The 15,145-nt window shown below is 53.9% G+C and overlaps 1 long non-coding RNA gene across 1 annotated transcript; it reads right to left on the minus strand.

Annotated features, from left to right (window-relative positions):
- Positions 1–6,004: 6,004 nt before the first annotated feature.
- LOC113836492 lies at positions 6,005–13,624 on the minus strand. The gene is made up of 5 exons (XR_003486760.2): positions 13,359–13,624; positions 9,587–9,687; positions 7,833–7,956; positions 6,966–7,658; positions 6,005–6,550 (listed from the first exon to the last, which is right to left on the minus strand). It is a non-coding gene; the product is annotated as an uncharacterized LOC113836492 (long non-coding RNA).
- Positions 13,625–15,145: the final 1,521 nt, after the last annotated feature.

Here is a 15,145-nt window from a genome sequence, read left to right on the forward strand (position 1 = left end):
TCACAGCCATTGATAAGGCTACTGAGTGGTTAAGGCTCCCTTGTGGCTGCCTAGCCTTAGACTTCATTTGGGACAGGCTGTGGCAGGAAAGACCCCCCCCCCAAGCCTCTTGCTCAAGGCTGCCTAAACCTCAGGGCAACAGAGGAGTAAAAGAAGGGGCGGGGGGAGGGCAAGGCCAGGCTGTGAGATAACCTCGGGCATTGACTGTCCCCATCCCCCGGGGCCACTGCCTGTTCCACAAAGGGGATGGCACATCTTGCACAACACAGGAAGTGGGGCCTGGACCCCGTGTCCACCCGGCTGCAGACAGGACAGTCAAGGGAGGCCCCGCCAGGCTTCCTGTGTGCTGAGCACATGGTACAGAAAGCAGAAGTGGGTCGTGAGGTCACAGGGCAATCCTGGCAGCACCTTCCCCTCCCTGGCCAACTGTTCCATCTGCCTTTCCTGACTCAGGGGTCCTGGGTTCAAATACCAGCTCTGCCACTTACTAGCTGTGTGTCTGAATCCTACAGAGCACACATACACACACACACACACACACACACACACACACACACACACACCATATGCTGTGTTCAGTTGCTGCAGGCTTACCCCAAGCTTCCCTTTTCCACTTGGACATTGTGGCCACGGTCTTCTCATCATTTCAGAGCCTCAGATAGTTGACACCTGCTATGCTAGAAGACATAAGGTACTTCAGGAGAGGTTAGACCGCGGCCCTATTGGATGAAGAGACATGAAAAGGAGACCATTGGATACATCTATCCTTGTTCCCAGACCCACATCAGGCATTACTAATCAATGAGGATTCACTTTCCCAGGAGTCTAGACACAGCCTCTGCAAGGCTTAACACAGCACTCCAACCTCTAACAACAGGGACAGCATAACATCTGTAAAACTTGGCATCTGCTCGCTCCAGTGGTGACAAAGTAGATGGAGCAGGACCCTGGGCATCGAGAGACTGGTACTGGCAGGCTGGCTGAGGTCCTTCCTGCCATCACGTCTACCTGGGACCAGGATACTCACGGCTGCTTCCTCAGGCAGTAGTGGCCCAGTGGCAGGCAGGGGTCTAAGTGGGCTTAGGGATTGGGGAGACAGCAACTGTTCCAGGGACGGGGTCCAGGGCTGACCCTAGAGAGGCTGCAGGCTCCTTGGTAGTCCCAGGGAAAGTCTGCTGACCCACAGCCTGGGGCCCATGGTGTGAAAGGAAAGCAGAAAGGAAGACAGAGTGTGGCCCCTCGCCAGCCCTCGTCACGTGTCCTGTGTTGCTGGCTGAGTCTAAGCCACCATCAACACATTTGTGTTCATCTCCTGTCTGTCTCTCTGCCCTCCCTTGTCCCCACGCACTGCCAGGAGAACATGGGTACAAACTTCGGTGACTGCCTCCTCCGACACTCCTCAAGTCTCCTAAGTGTCCCTTACACACCCACCAGCTCTCTGCACTGTACCCTTGCTGGTCCCTCTATCTGCAACACACTGCTTCCTCGGAGTCTCTACTGAGACTTGCCTCACGACCCTCCAGTAAGTCACTGTGGGATGGACCCGCGTCTGAAGTTATCATGGGATGTTGTGGGCTCACCACAGATAACAGAGAGTACAGGGTTCAGGTGGTTTATGGAATGACAGCCCTTAGAAACTGTGACTCCATGTTCCCAGCCACCCCTGAGGTAGGGGACTTACAATATTCCACTTGGTGGTGGTGCCAGGTAAATAACAAACGCTGAGCCTTCTCAGGGGAAGGAACAGCTAGGAACAATGATACCTACACAAAGCTTCTATTTGTTTTGTTTTTGTCTTTTAAATTATATTTTTATTTATTTGGTGAAGGGCGTTGTGCAGGAGCTCAGAGGACAACTTGCAAGAGTTGGTTCTCTCTTTCCACCATGTGGGTCCCAGGGATTGAACTCAGGTCCTGAGGCTTGGTGGCAGGCACCTCTCATCCACTGAGCCTTATTGTGGGACTTTGGTTTAGTAATTTACAATAGGCCTCAGCCAGGTTGACCTCAACTCATAATCCTCCTGTCTCAGTCTTCCCAGTATTGGGATTACAGGCCCTCGAACCATACCCGGTCAGACACAATTTATCTTATTTTATTGTTATATTTTGAGACAGGATCTCATAGGATAGCCCAGACTGGCTGAGTTCCAGACACAACTATGCCAAACCAATTCAAATCTGATCAGACCCAGGAGCAATTTTAAAATATGTATTATATATATATATATATATATATTATATATATATATATATGACAAGGTCAGCTGCCCTTCTCCGATGGAGAAACTGAGTCTGGGATCTTCCCAGGGCACCACCCATTTCCTCCCACCCAGAGAAAAAAGGAAGGAGGTAGTGGTCAGCCGGGAAGAGTCTGGGCTGGAATGGGCTGGGTGGGGATGGATAGAGGCCCTGCTTCCGTTTAACCACAGCCCTGGGACTGTCCCAAAAGGGAAGCAAAAGCTGCTTGTCCTCTTGTCCTGTACCCCGAGGCGGGGGGAGCTGGGGTACCTGGGGCCTGGGGAGGCTGCAGCCACATGGCCTTCTAGCTGCTCTTTCCTTCCTCAGCCTGTATCTATCACAAGACCCTTGCTTTGCTGAGGCCCCTTGTTCCTGTCTTCCCATCTGTCTAGTCTCTGTTTACCTCTCTGCTCTCAGTTCATCTCTTTCCTGGCCTCCCAAGCTCCCAGCCTCCTCCCCCATCACTGCCATCCTGAACTGACACCCCCCCCCCAGGGGCAGGAATCATCAGCTGACCAGACTAGGTCATGAATGCTGGCTGAGTGAGTGAGTGAGTGAGTGAGTGAGTGAGTGAGTGAGTGACAGGAGGAGGGATGGGATACACAAGTCACCCCATCCCTCTCCACAGCCTTCTCTGGCCTTTATATCTACCCTGCCACCCTGGTGAGTGCCCTGTCCCTATAAGGCCACCTCTGTCACTCACTCCTGGCCCCCAAATGCCTCTCCCTCACCTCTCAGCCCATCCTGCCTGGATGGAGACAAATGGACGGGCTCCAGTCAGGGGCATTTGGGAGGTTCCAGGCACTGTTGCCGTTTTGCAGATTCAGAACTCTCCTCTAACCCCCATAGGGCACTCCACCACCCTCAGACAGTGTCCTGGTCCCCTGACCCACACACTTGCTTTCTGGCACAAAGCAACACCCAGATCTCTGCAGGAGCTCACTCAGGGTGGGCAAGGCGAGGAGCCAACAGGCCCCCAACACCTAGATCCTCAGCCCCCACCCTGCCCCCTGCACACCAGGCTGTGTGAAGGGAGTGTAGAACCTGCTAAAGAGGCCTCTCCATTGTTTGGGTTTTGTTTCTGTCTTTGAGACAGTGTCTCTCTAGGTAGGCACAGGCAGGCTTCAAATTCATGACCATCCGTCCTCCTATCTCATCCTTCAGTGTTAGAATTATCCGAATGTACCACCATGCCTGGCTCCGTCGAGCCCTTTAAATCCCTGATAGACGATTCTGACGTCTGGCTCAGTGTCAGTGCTGTGTGGAACCACACTGTGTGGTCCAGGTGACAGTGACAAGGAAAGTGTCCTCAGATGTCGTCAGCACAGGCCGCTTTGTTCCCACACAGTTCCACAGTAGCTGGTTCAGTCTGAGGATGCGGGCCTGAGAGAACAGACACTACAGACAGCACACAGAATGGCCAGGGCAGCAGGGATGGGAGGGTGGGTACCACTCAGCACAGGATGACAAGGGCACTGGGAAAACAGATCAGAATGGGAACAGAGGGTAGCGGGATGTTTTAGGGAGACCTCAAAGCATATACATATGAGGATTATGGAAGGATCCAGAAATATCTCAGCAGACCCACAGCCGGAGCAGAGGCCAAGAGGTGTCAAGGAAATGATGAGTCTGAGGGTGAGGTAGGAAGCAGGGCACAGGGACAGCTTCTCCTCAGGGAAGGTGGGAGCCATGGCAGGATCAGAGCAGGACAGTGAGTGAGCCAGCCTGGATCTATGAAGCCCCTTGGGGCTGAGAGGGTGAGCCACAGACGGTGAGGAATGAGGCAGGGGGGCCAGTTGAGAGATGGCCTAGGAGGGATGAGCCTTGAAGGCCAACCAGGTGAGGCAGCAGTGGGGGGAACTGTGGGGATTTCCAGAACCCCAGGAAGGCAGAGCCAGAGGGATTTGTGGGCACTGAGGGTGTGCGGTTAGGGAGAGAGTGGCTGCCTGGCTCCAGGATGGAGGCCATGGCATTAGTGGGCCGAGTGCTGTTTTCTGAGCCAAGGGGAAAAAACAACTGTGTCCCTCCTTGGGTTGTGGGTCTGCCTCAGACCTAACAGGCAGGCTGACGTACCCTGGGTACCCCTACAAGGGCTTAGAAGACCTCACAGGCCGGAGCACACTGGATTGGGCCAGTCTCAGCAAGGGAGAGATTGTTTGAGAGGCTTGAAGGCAGTGGGGTTGAGAGAGGAGACCAAGTGCCCTGGAGAGGGTTACCCGGCAGCCTTCCCCACTGAGGAGACCAGAAATGGGTGGGCTAGCCCAGGTCACCAGGACACATGGGGGGTGGGGGATAGGGCGGGACTGTTCTGAAATATTGTCTCAATCAATAAGAGATGAGACCCTGCCTGGTTAGGATGTATTGACTGTTGTCGTGGAAGAGGCATCTGGTCCCACCGCAGCCACTGGGATCCACGAAGAAAGAAGTGACAAGATTCCAACCCTAGGCATACAGAGCAATGACACACCAGATGCCTCTCTGTAAGATTTAACTGTCTTTGCCTTTCCAGTCTTGAAGACAGGACAAGGAAACAACAGAAAGAAGCCTGAGGGAAGAAAATGGAGAAGGACAGGAAGGGTCCCTAGGGGATCAAAGCCTCCTGCCTCTGACTTGTGCCAGCAGCCAGCTCTAAACCCCCACACAGCTGATTCGGCTCCGGCTCCAAGAAGGTGCTCTTGTTCACTGAGCGCTGCACTGTGCCAGGCAAACCCCTAACCCTCCACTGCTCAGGGCAGGCCTGCCTGCTCCCCAGCTCCACACTCAATGAAGTGTGGGTGTTATAGGCCAGGAAACCCCTTAGATCCAACTTGCCCACCTAAGTGAACATTGTCTCCACAAGACCTCTGTGCCCCCCCCCAGTCCCTCCCCTCTGTTTCCATGTCTCCTCGGACAGCTCACCACCCGAAGGCCCCATTTCCCAGAATTCCTTGTTCCCATGGGGCAAGTTCTGAGGCCTCCATGGTCCTACTAGTAGCTCCCACTTTCTGACTGCTTGTGGGGAGCAGGAGAGACCTGGGCTCTGGGCTTCACCTGGTGTTGGGGCCCAATACCCGTGGCACGAAGAAACCCCAGGCCTAGCCAAGGCTGGCTCTGTCCCCTACTTGAATAGTGGCTTGCCAGCTGGGAGTAGAACAGCATGGAGTCTCATCGGAAGCTGGAGGAGGCTAAAGACTCTCAACTGGCCTAACATGTCTCCATGTGGCCCCAGCTCACAGGGGCCCCACCCAGGCCACCACCACCATCTCAGAGGCCCATTGTTCCCGCCTGGCTCAGCTCCAGGGTCTGGCCCCACCCAGGCTCCCACTTCCCTCTGGGATCCCCAGCACCCTAGCCCAGGCCTCGAAGGGGCCTCTCAAGGTGCCAGCTGAGGCAGCCCCACCGGGACACAAGGCAGCTTCTCCTCTCTGAGCCTGTTTCCCCATTGGCAGTATGGGGTGGCAGGACCTGAAGGGAGGCAACAAAGATTGTTCATGTTTGGTGGGTGGCTGAGTGCCAAGTAGGGTGTGAACTGAGGCCCAAGCTGTGTTCTTCCTCTGCCCTCCCTGAACCTAGAGGACCAAGCCAGGAGCAGCCATTGTGGGCCTGGGTGGAAGCCAAGGCAGGGTCTCCCTTCCACGTGCAGAGTGACTCTGTGTGGCAGTGGGCAGGGTGTGGCAGTCTCTGGGCCTCAGCAGAGGGAAGACAGCAGCTGGATGGATGCTCCCCCTCAGCGAGAAGGAAAGGGAGGGGCGGGGCTAAGTTTTCTTTTCTTTAATTTTTTTTTTCTTTTTAGCACCAAGGGCTTGAATGAAAACCAGTAGACAGAGATGCTATTGTGAAGGGCCTGAGACTCCCGGGCAGGCGGAAGAGCATCCTGGGTCTCAGGGTGGGTAAACACAGAGGCTGGGGCATAGGTCACAGGCACAGGGGGGTCTCCCACACCTCCTGCAGGGGCCTGGCCTGGGTGACAGTAGTCAGCCCTGTGCATTTCCTGTGTCCAGTTCCACGAGGTCCATCATGCCTCACCTCTGGGAGCCTTGTTTTCCATCTTCAAAATGTGCACAGTGCATTCCTGCTGGAGAGTGACCCATTGCTAAGACCTCAGGGCCACTTGACCCTAGTCCAGCCATTTGCTACTCTGTGGCTTAGGTAAGCCACTTGGCCTCTCTGTTCTTACAGCTCCCATGTGTCAAATGGAAAGCATCCAACACTCGCCCTCCAGGAATATGAACGATGGGACACTGGCACCTGCAGGCATTGCCCGCTGCCCTCTGCCTGCTACTGGTCCTCCAGAGCCTTCAAAGGGGTCAGACAAAGGCTTTCTTCTTGCACACCTGTGATCGGAAACACACAGTGTGGTCACACAGCAAGGCCAGCAGACTGAAATTCAAACTCCAAAGTGAAATGCAGCTGTGCCTGGAAGGGGCTCCAGACTCAGGCCTTTGTCCCCTCAGGGGCCTCCTGCCTCTGCCAACCTCTGATCATCCTACCTGGGCAACTCTTGTTGAGCCTTTCCCAGCCTCCACCATGACCCAAAGGCCTCGATGCTCACTGAGGAAAGTGACCTTGGTTATTTAACTCATGAAAAGGAAAAGGGGAACAGACATTTGAGGCCTCACTCCACCCTCACAACTCAAAGTGGCCCAAAATGAGGTGGGGGAGGAGCCCTGGCTGCTCCTAGACACTGCCTACCTTGCAGCTCAGCTAAGGAAACAGAGGGAGAGGATGTGAAGTGTCCCCGAGACTCACTCAGTTTACTGTCTGTGAAGTCGGGCTGCAGTCTGGGGGCCCATAGGCTGTATGGAGGCATGGTCCTCAATGACTGCTTACTGTTATTCCTGCCCTTGTTGTTGATGGCTGGTTACTGTTGCTCTTGTCCATTGCATTGTCACAGGGACACACTGACTGCAAAACACACAGCCTCTCCTGCCTAAAAACACCAGGCCATACCTCAGGCCAGCCCTGATCATTGTCTTAGTTATAATCCTTAGGGAAAGGAAAATGCCTCCAGGAGTCACCAAGGTAAGCCAATGCCCCTCAATGCCAGGCCCCAGGCCCTCCAGGCCTGCCCCAACAATGTCTGCCCAACCTGACTGGGCCTGGCACGGGCTCAATGTGCACATTGTCTGGGTCTACCCCCTCCCCTGGTTTCATCCTTCCTCCGGCTGGGGATCCGGCCCAGCCAGGGAGGCACTTGAGGGAAATTGGAAACCCTGTAGGGCAGCTGCAAGAGGTGGCCAGGTAGCCTCCCCTGGGCCACTGCCATCAGTCTGTTGCTCCACGGAGCTTTGCCCTGAGAGAGCCTCACATGGTGCCCATTTTCCAGAGAGGAAGAGCAAGACCTGGAGAGTGAGATCACAGCTCAGGTTCACAGGGTGCTGTGGTAGCTTGGGTCAGGGTGTGCAGGAGCATTCCCCAGGAGAGAATGAAGCCCAGCAGCTCCTGGAGACAGGGGAGGCACAAACCTGAGACAGAGCATCTTGGGCAAGGCTTATGTGCTACAAATTCAAAGTCATCAATGCTCCTGTCTCACATAAACACCTGTTTTCTGAAATAGGTTTTCCCTAGCAATGGCCTGTTGACCTCCTTTGATAGTCAAGGTGGAGAAAGGCTTACCGGGTACTGGCAGCTTCAGCCACATGGACTCAAAATCCAAAGCTTGAAGGTGGCCCAGACTCCAGGTTACTTGAGGAAGGACCTGAGCCACCCAGGCCACATCAGCTTGGGGCCAGAGCTGAAACTGGAGCAGGGGGTGAGCTGGGGAGATGTGTCTAGATAAAGTGTTTCCTGGGCAAGGACCCAAGTTCAACCTCCAACACCCAGGAAAAGCCAGGCATGGTGGGGCCTGGGATCCAGGAAAAGCCAGGCAAGGTGGGGCCTGGGATCCTGTCACTGGGCCGGCAGAGACAGGCTGGTTCCTGGGGCTTGCTGGCTGGCCAGGCAAGCCTAGAGTGAACTTCAAGTGAGCTGAGATCCTGTCTCAGAAAACAAGGTAGATGGCTGATGAGGAGCAACTCCTAAGATTGTACACACACACACACACACACACACACACACACACACACACACACACAGAGAGAGACATACACTCACACATAGAGACATACACTCACACACTTTAAATCTAAAAATGACCACAGCACAAACTACAGGAGTGCTGTCCTCATAACAGGGTTCACAGCTAGGTAAGAAGTTCCTATCCTTCTTTCCCCTTCCCTTTCACCTTCCTCATGTCCCTTGCAGAAGGTGCCAGCTCCCTGCCTCTTGCAGGGCTGGGTGAAAGGAGGTGCCCGCTGGAGAGGGGCATGGCTTCTTCAGGTCTCAGCTCCTGCCCGGTGGCCTCTCTGTGACACTCGATGGACCACCCATGTGACACACATCAGTTCCACACCCCTCCCATGCCAACCCTAGTCTCACTCTGCCCCAGCCCCCACCCCATGCCAGCCCTGGTCCCACTCTGGCCTCCACCCTCCCTGAGCTCGGCTCACAGCTGTGGAAAGGGCACTGAGTGACCCCCCGCAGCCACGCTGGCTGGCTGCTGTCCATCTGAAAGAAACATGCAGCAAATGGGAGCTTTGACAAGCCAGGTCACGGAGACCTGGGCATTCACCACACCCTCCCAATGTCCTGTTCTGTGATTGGGACTGTCCCCAAGACAGAGCAAGCTCAGCCAGGGGCTGGCACCACAAGACCCCACACCGTTACCCACTCTCTTCCCACATAGTTCCCTTCATTCCGCTAGGATTCCCCCCTGTCTGCGCCCCACCTTCACCTCTCTCTACAGACATCAGGTCCATGGTCTTGCTCCTCCCTTTCTGCATAGCAAAGCTGAGGCTCAGGGATGCAAAAGAAACTCAGCTTCCTTGTGAGGGACCTAGCACTCCAGTCAGTCAGGGAAGAGGAATGGAGACCCCTCTCATGCTAAATTCCCTCTTCTCTTCAAGCCTCAGCTTCCCTGCCTGACCCTGCCGTTTTGCAGGGAACACTTGGGGGCTTGTTTTGTTTCCTGTCTCCATACAATCGACACCGGTCACACAGGCCAACATGGAGTCGTGTGTGCTTACACAGCCTTCTTCACTCCATTCTCCATTCCCTCAAAGCCTTTCTTCCTGGTGCCAGCAGCTAGGAGCAGGCCCCTTCACATTTTCCAATTAGCATAAAACCCTGTCCATGCTACCCCCAGGGACAAAGCACTGCTTTCACAAATCAGGATCCCAGCCTAAACCCAGTATTGGGTCTTGCATTTGTCATTCAAGAATACCCATGCAGAGTGTGTGCACATCTGTGTTCATGGCAGCCACAACCCCAGCAGCCCAAAAAGAAAACCATGGTGTCCACCAGGGTGAATATAGAAGCAAGATGTGGTTTACCTGTAAGGCAAGACGGCACTTGCTGAGGAAAAAGACAGCAATGTGGAGAGTCCCAGGGATGCCACGGATACTGGAGGACATAAATGGTCACATGGCAGCATCTGTGAGGAATACGCCCTATGAGAACCCAATAGAGGCCCCCTGGGGCTTCAGGGGCTGGGGCAGGAGCTCAGGGTGGGGGAGGGGAGGACAGGGAATGTTTGTAACAGGAGAGCTGGGCATGCCCAGCTTGTGACAGGACTCAGTGGTTACCTGAGATGGTTGCTTGTCTGTTAGCTAAGGGTTCCTTAATTGTTACTTTTCCCAGATAACTTCCAAGTAACTTAGGCTGGCTTTGAACTTACAACATAGCAGAGCAATCCCTCATCCCTCCATCCTTTGGCTCCACCTTCCCCATGCTGAGAGTACAGGCTTCTCCTGCCAGGTCTGGCTTAAAATGGCTACTTTTGTGATAAGTAGCTTTTATCTCAACTAAAAACAAATTTCTACTCTTTTGAAACCAAAGATGGGGGGCAGAAAAGGCAAAATGCAGGATCCATTGTAAGTTTCTTTCTTTTAATTAAAAAAAATTATAGAGAAAAGACAGATTAGAAACAAAAACTTTAAAACAAGCATACAACAATGGCCACCTGGCGGTAACTAGCAATGCTTCTTCTTTGGTTTGTTTGTTTGTTTGTTTGTTTTCTGAAACAGGGTTTCTCTGTGTAGCTCTGGATGTCCTGGCACTCGCTCTGTAAACCAGGCTGGCCTCAAACTCACAGAGATCCGCCTGCCTCTGCCTCTGCCTCTGCCTGCCTCTGGCCTCTGCCTCTGCCTCTGCCTCTGCCTCTGCCTCTGCCTCTGCCTCTGCCTCCCCAGTGCTGGGATTACAGGTGTGCACCACCACAGCCCGGCTGCAATGGCTCTTTCTAATGGCCATATAATATACCTGGTACAAACAGACAAGCATAGAGCCAACCTCTGTTCTCCCGGACAATGGGTGGCGACTTTTCACTCAGGCCCTGTCCTTTTTCCTTCCTTTTCAAATGAGAAAAGGGAATGACAGAACTCGAACTCCGGGCCCAACCCCACTGCCTACTAAGGAGAAAGCACACAGTGGCAGAAGGCCTGATTTCCTGACAGAGACAGCTGAGAACTGAGGTGAGTCACACGGGGCTTTTCCCAGATGTCCGGGGTGCTCACAGATGTCCTGGCTGTGGGAGAGACACAGGTAGGTGACAGGAGGCGGCCGCTGGGAGGGTGGGGTTTACACAGGGCTGTCAGGGGGGGAGGGGAAACCTTGCTGGGAAGAGCTGAGACCCAAAGGAATGAGGAGAGAGGCCTGTGGTTTTGTCCACCTGGGGAACAATGTTCCAAACAGAGGGAGCAGCATTTGTAAAACCCTGGAGACAGGGGCTGCAGGGTACTGGGTGTGTGTGTGTATGTGTGTGTCTGTGTCTGTGTGTATGTGTATGTATATGTGTGTATGTGTGTGTCTATGTATGTGTGTGTATATGTGTGTGTGTGTCTGTGTGTGTGTATGTGTATGTGTGTGTATGTGTGTGTGTGTGTATCTGTGTGTATGTGTGTGTCTATGTATGTGTGTCTGTGTATCTGTGTGTATGTCTGTGTGTGTCTGTGTGTGTATGTCTATGTATGTGTGTATGTATCTGTGTGTATGTGTGTGTTTATGTATGTGTGTGTATATGTGTGTATGTGTGTGTGTTTATGTATTTGTATGTATGTGTATGTGGCTGTATCTGTGTGTATGTGTGTGTCTATGTATGTGTGTATGTGTCTGTGTGTGTATGTGTGTATGTCTACGTATGTGTATGTGTGTATGTATCTGTGTGTATGTGTGTATGTCTATGTATGTTTGTGTGTATGTGTGTGTGTGTCTCTGTGTGTATGTATGTATCTATGGATGTGTGTGTGTGTATGTGTGTGTGTCTCTGTGTGTATGTATGTATCTATGGATGTGTGTGTGTATGTGTGTGTGTCTCTGTGTGTATGTATGTATCTATCTATGGATGTGTGTGTGTATGTGTGTGTGTGTCTCTGTGTGTATGTATGTATCTATGGATGTGTGTGTGTGTGTGTGTGTGTGTCTCTGTGTGTATGTATGTATCTATGGATGTGTGTGTGTGTGTGTATGTGTGTGTGTCTCTGTATGTATGTATCTATGGATGTGTGTGTGTGTATGTGTGTGTGTCTCTGTGTGTATGTATGTATCTATGGATGTGTGTATGTGTGTGTGTGTGTGTCTCTGTGTGTATGTATGTATCTATGGATGTGTGTGTGTGTGTGTGTGTGTGTCTCTGTGTGTATGTATGTATCTATGGATGTGTGTGTGTGTGTGTGTGTATGTGTGTGTGGGGGGGGGGTGGTTACAGGATACAATGAGGCACTGGGAGTGTCTGGGAGTGAGGTGAACAAGGAGGTAGGGCAAGCCACCAAGAGCTGTGCCTCTGCTCAGGTACCATGGCTTTTTCTTGGAAAGATCTAGAGTGAGGTAGGGTAGAGTAACACAGGGGCTCTCCAAAGCTGCTCTGCCAGTGCTGGGGAGGGAGGGGGTAGGTGAGGGGGTCAGTGCTGAGGAGGGGACAGGGGAGGGGTCAGTGCTGGGGAGGGGACAGGGGAGGGTCAGTGCTGGAGGGGGGTAGGTAAGGGGGTCAGTGCTGGGGAGGGGTCAGTGCTGGGGAGGGAGGGAGGGAGAGGTCAGTGCTGGGGAGGGAGGGAAGGGGAGAGGTCAGTGTTGGGGAGGGAGGGGAGGGAGAGGTCAGTGCTGGGGAGGGAGGGGAGGGGAGGGCAGTGCTGGGGAGGGAGGGAGGGGAGGGGTCAGTGCTGGGAGAGGGGAGGAGAGGGGTGGGGTCAGCACTGGGGAGGGAGGGGGAGAGAGGGGAGGGTCAGTGCGGGGGGAGGGAGGGAGGGGAGGGAGTGCTGGGGAGGGAGGGAGGGATCAGTGCTAGGGAGGGGAGGGGTCAGTGCTGGGGAGGGAGAGGAGGGGGTCAGTGCTGGGGAGGGAGGGGAGGGAGGGGTCAGTGCTGGCTCCAGGCTGGGCACAGAGGATTGCTGTGGGCGAAGGAGGAGGATGGCCCACCTGCCCACCACCCTGAACTTGCGATGAGCTGGGCTTCCCTGCTAGAGGAAGGCAGGGAGAGAAAGTGCCCAGAGAGGAAACGGATTCTGCTGACTCAGGGGCCCAGGCCAGCCACTTCCCTCCTGGGAGCCCCCAGGGTGGGCTGTCCTTGGGGCCATGGAGGCTGGAGAGGTGGGAGGAGAGACTCTGGAGTTAGCGCAGAAAGGGGGAAATGGAGAGAAAAGAGAGCCAAGGACAAAATCCAGAACACCAGAAAAGACAAGAGGGAGACAGAGCATGACACCGAAAGAAAGGACCCCAGAGACAAAATGAGATACAGAGCCCCGGTGTGAGGAGGTGTCATCAGCCTGTCTCCAATACTCCTGCTGGTACCCCGAACACCCTAGAGAGGCCTCAGGCTCTCATTGCCAAGCACACATTGAGCACCTACTGCATGTTACACTGATGTTTCTCTGCATGTGGGGACCATGCACCTGAGGCAGGCAGAGGCAGAGCTTTAGAGAGTAGGGATAGTGGTCCAGTGAGTGACAGCACCTGGCTGTATGTGCGTGCGTGCGTGCCTGTGTATGTGTGTGTGTGTGTGTGTTTGTGTGTGTGTGTGTGTGTGTGTAGGTGTGACAGGTAGGTGTAGCAGGAGCCCCAGCCCAGGACACAGGGGCAGGAAGCTGAGGGGTAGGAGGGACAAAGCCAGACCTGGAGCCGAGCCTCTGCTGTCTGTCCTCCCCAAAGAGGTTGGATCCAGGGTCCAGTGACCACCACTCTCCTGGGACTGAGTAGGTCTCTGGGGCAGGAGATCCTGGACAGAGAAGGACAGTGTGCCTTTGAGAGGATTCTGTGGCTATGGTATGGGGGAGACTGGGGCCCAGGGGGAAGTGAGGGCCCCTCAGTGAGTTGGTGTTTAGGAGTAAGGAGTACAGATTCTCAGGGAACCACAAGGCTGTTTCTAGGACTCCTGTTGAGCCCCCACGACCTCTCACTCTGAAGAAGTATACCCACAACTTCCCTCAGCAGACCCAAGGAACAGCCCCACACACCAAAAGGAGGCAAGCAGTGGGAGGGGCAGGAATGTCTCCCACCCCACACACTCACCTTCCAGAAACTCCCAGAATGCTGGGCAGAGGGAGGCACCTCACAAGAAAAGGGCCCATTACCTCTTTAGGAAACATGAGACAGGGTGATTCAACCCTGCTGGAGCGAGCCCGGGAAACAGCTGAACAGCAAACAGGACCCTGGTGCCAGATCCCTGGGGCTTCCAGAAACTTCTGTGTTTAGGAATTGTCATTTGTGTTTGGGTTACAGCATTAAGAGATAAGGGGGGGGGGGAGAAAGGAAGGAAGGAAGGAAGAGAAAGGGAGAAAGGAGGAGGAAGTGATGTGTTCTAACATTACGGAAACACGGAACTCACTCCCTCAGGTCACTGACCGGTTCACTGTCCCAAAACATTCCAGCCTTTTCCACCTCAGGTCCTTTGCTCTGGCTGCTCCTCCTTCAAGAACTTTCCTGCCCCAGAGTGCTGGCCCACTCCTACACACAAAGACACCCCCACTCCCACACAACCCCAAGAGCAAAGCTCTATGCAGAATAAGTGAGTGAACCCAGGAGCCTACTCACTGGGGACAGCAGCTGGGTCCTATCAGCTTCAGCCACACTCTAGGGACTCTAGAAACAGACAGGTGTACTGACAGTCAGGGCAGGGAAGGACAGGGTCCCTTAAGAAGTAACAGAGGTCAGGTGTTGGTGGCGAACGCCTTTAATCCCAGCACTCGGGAGGCAGAGGCAGGCAGATCTCTGTGAGTTCGAGGCCAGCCTGGTCTACAGAGCGGGTTCCAGGACAGGACAGCCTCCAATACAAAGAAACCCTGTCTCAAAAAAACCAAAAAGAAGAAGGAGGAGGAGGAGAGGGAGGAGGAGGAGGAGAAGAAGAAGAAACAGGGAGCAGAGTGAAAACCCACAAAGAATGTCGAGTGGTGGCACACTCCTGTAATTTCAACAAGCGTGATGCTGAGGCAGGAGGATTGCCACGAATTCTCAAAGCCAGCCCAGGATACAGGATGAGACCCAGTCTCAAAACAACAGCAACAACAAGGTCAGCAGTGTGGCTCAGCAGGAAAGGGCACTTGCTGTCAAGACTGACCACCTGAGTTTGATCCCTGAGACCCACAAGTGAGAAGGAGGGAACTGATTCGGCAAGCTGACCTCTGACCTCTGCATGCTACCTTCTCCCCACACTATCTAAAAAAATAAATAACAAGCCAGGTGCATGCCTATGATCCCAGTGCTTGGGAGACAAAAGCAATGGATCAGAGATTCAAGGTTACACGTATTTGACTGCATAGTTCGTCCAAGGACAACCCGAGCGACCTACGTCTCAAATAAAAACAAAAGCAAAAAAACAAGGACATGCAATGTCCCTGGCTGGCTCCTCAGGGCCTGCCTCTGTCTGCCCATGTCCCTCCCCCACCTCCCAACCCCTCTGTGTG

Source organism: Cricetulus griseus, chromosome 6 (genome assembly GCF_003668045.3).
Source record: "Cricetulus griseus strain 17A/GY chromosome 6, alternate assembly CriGri-PICRH-1.0, whole genome shotgun sequence".
Classification (NCBI taxonomy): domain Eukaryota; kingdom Metazoa; phylum Chordata; class Mammalia; order Rodentia; family Cricetidae; genus Cricetulus; species Cricetulus griseus.